The sequence below is a fragment of the Gavialis gangeticus genome, unplaced genomic scaffold (assembly GCF_001723915.1).
Source record: "Gavialis gangeticus isolate Ggan-Ray unplaced genomic scaffold, GavGan_comp1, whole genome shotgun sequence".
NCBI lineage: Eukaryota > Metazoa > Chordata > Crocodylia > Gavialidae > Gavialis > Gavialis gangeticus.
The window spans coordinates 49,503,940-49,506,480 of NW_017729031.1; the positions used below are offsets into that span (position 1 = coordinate 49,503,940).

The following is a 2,541-nucleotide window of genomic DNA, read 5'->3' on the forward strand; positions in this document are numbered from 1 at the left end:
AATGCAGGTAGATTATCTTCTATTTATCATAATAAAGGCCTTTTGTTGTTGTCTATGATACCCAAAATTCCTTTACTTACACCAACTAAGAGACAGTTGAGAACAAGAGAGAGAAAAGATAGGGAAAAAAGGAAATAAGTGATTGTTGTGTATATATAAAATGTTAAGATAATGACATCTCAAGATTAGTATTTACAGTAATATGTTGTCCTTTTTCTCTTTGTCTCCTCCATTTTACATTGCCTCTTTTTTTCTCCCTTACACTAAATAACTTGGTGCTTCTGGTATTTAGTCATGGTATAAAATCCATGATTGTGTAGAGGTGCAGGTAGTATCCACACTCTAGCCTTTCCTACTCACTTCAGGTTATAGAAACAGGAAATAATGCTTCTGATTCCATACTCTTACTTTCTACAAAGCATTGTGTCTGCCAGTGGATTGACTGTGAACTGGAGATTGAATTTCATTTTCTGAATGCCTCTGCTGGCATTAGCTTTAATAAGAATGCTTACAGAGAATGCTAGATTGCCTTGTTGGAAGGAAATCCCTTTTTCTGCAATTCTGCATTATGGGGAACAAACACGAGGTTTTGGGGAACTGGAGAGTCTACGGAACCAGGCTGATCAGCACCCCAGTATGTTGCTTCTCTCTTTGTAGCCCGAGTCTGAGGAAGAAAAGCTTCCAGAAGGCCCAGTTGTACACATTTATTCTAGGAAGAGATCATGGCTGACTCTGTATTAGTTACAGACATGACTTTCCTGGCAAAAACATAATTTGTTTGAATTTTTATTAAATAAAAAATCATAGTCACTGTCATCCAAGCCAGCTTTCTATCAAACAAAACTTCCTTACACAAACTCTTCTGGAATTTGTTTTTTTTAATGCCTTTAGACTGTTAACGTATTAAAATGCCTTTTACAATTTTTTAGCCATGGGAAATCTAGCCTTAATCCTGGCCTCAGAAGGTTGATTGTAAGACGTGTCACAGGGCACCAGTAGATCATGAATCTACCAACAACTCACTATTAAAAAAGATTGGCTTTATCTGGCAGCTCCAAGAGCCTCATTCACAAAATAACAACTGAATCTGTAAGAGCAGGCAGTATCTCTTTTTGACAATGAGTAAGAGTAAATGATTTCTGAAAGAGTTGCTTAACAATAATAGAAGATGAAGTAATACGTGCATGGATGGAATGGGTATCTGTTTCTTCCTGCTAATGGCATCTTTTTGTCCCTCCTCTTCTCCTCCACCCCCTTTCTAAAGTGAAAAGCTAGTAAGATAAAGCAATAAGTAGCCTAGCTGGTGGCCTTTGCCTTAAAAATCTGACTGAGAGAGTCAGCTGGCAGAGGCCCTGGGGGGTCAGCCTGCCAGCCTGGAGCTACTCTCCAGTAGTTGCAGAGAGGCTGGCTGGGGCTGGGACACTAGCCATCTGGGGAACTAGCTGAGACTGGGGTGCTTGTGAACAGGCAGCACCTGCACTGAAGCTACCTCCTGCCCCAGCCAGTTTGTGCAGCATTGCTGCACACTAAATAACATTGCCATAGGACAGTACTTGTGTTCACAAGTACTGACCTACAGTGGAGTTAATTAGTTTACTGCAGCCTTATAGGGCTGCATTTGTAGATTCTGAGACTTTACTGTGGAGCTAATTGGGCAGTTCCACAATAAACATCTTGTGTAGCCCACTGAAGCCTAAAATGTATGTATTCCGATCACAGACACAACAGAGTGCACTGGAAGTACTTTGTCTAGATGGGAAGGAAGAGACCTTGCATATAATTTATACTTACTACACATTCCTTTATTGTTACTCTACCCAAACATGTTCTACTGTCATGACCCATAAGTCACACTGATTGTCTGTTACTTTACATATTATTATACAGATTATTCAATGATACCTATTCAGGAATTCCATTACCATGACTGCAAAAATAGTTTAATTCAGACATTTTATCTTCCTTTTTTCCTTCTCCTTGGGAGAAGAAAGTTAATTTAACTAATTAAAACAATTTAAATAATTCAAACAAAAGTGTTATTTTTTTTACCTGAAACCATGTTGGCAGAGACTTGCCAGAATCCATCAATCCCTACCTGCTCCATCCACAAACTTCACTGCCTTGCAAAGCATAGCGTAGCTTCCATCTGTTCTGTGCTCCCCAGCACTTGCTGCCTAGTCTTGACTGCCACTTGAAATGGTTCTTTATCTGGAAATCCACAAAACTCTAAACAGTATAAATTACAAAACAAATAATTTTAAAATGCAATGCGTTGCAAAACATTTGCTAAATATCTATGTCAGGTGTTTCATGATTGTTTATTCCATAGCTCTAGAGCAGGGGTTTTCAACCTTTTGGGGTCAGTGTACCCCCAGTGGCTGGATGCAGAGCAGTGTACCTCTGGTGGCTGGGTGCAGTGTGGGGGAGGGGGGTGCACAGCCGGACATTGAGTGGGTGTATGTGGGGGGGTGACACATGGCTGGACACAAAGCAAGGGGGGGAGGGTGCATGCGTGGCTAGCTACAAAGCAGGGTGTGGGGG

At 40.7% G+C, this 2,541-nt stretch overlaps 1 long non-coding RNA gene across 2 annotated transcripts in view; it reads right to left on the bottom strand.

The window, feature by feature from the left end:
* Positions 1 to 2,541, bottom strand: part of LOC109301524 — a 55,937-nt gene that overhangs the window by 30,849 nt on the left and 22,547 nt on the right. For both annotated transcript variants that reach the window (XR_002098550.1, XR_002098549.1), the window contains one exon: positions 2,050 to 2,226. This is a non-coding gene — a long non-coding RNA (uncharacterized LOC109301524). The remainder of the gene's footprint in view (positions 1 to 2,049; positions 2,227 to 2,541) is intronic.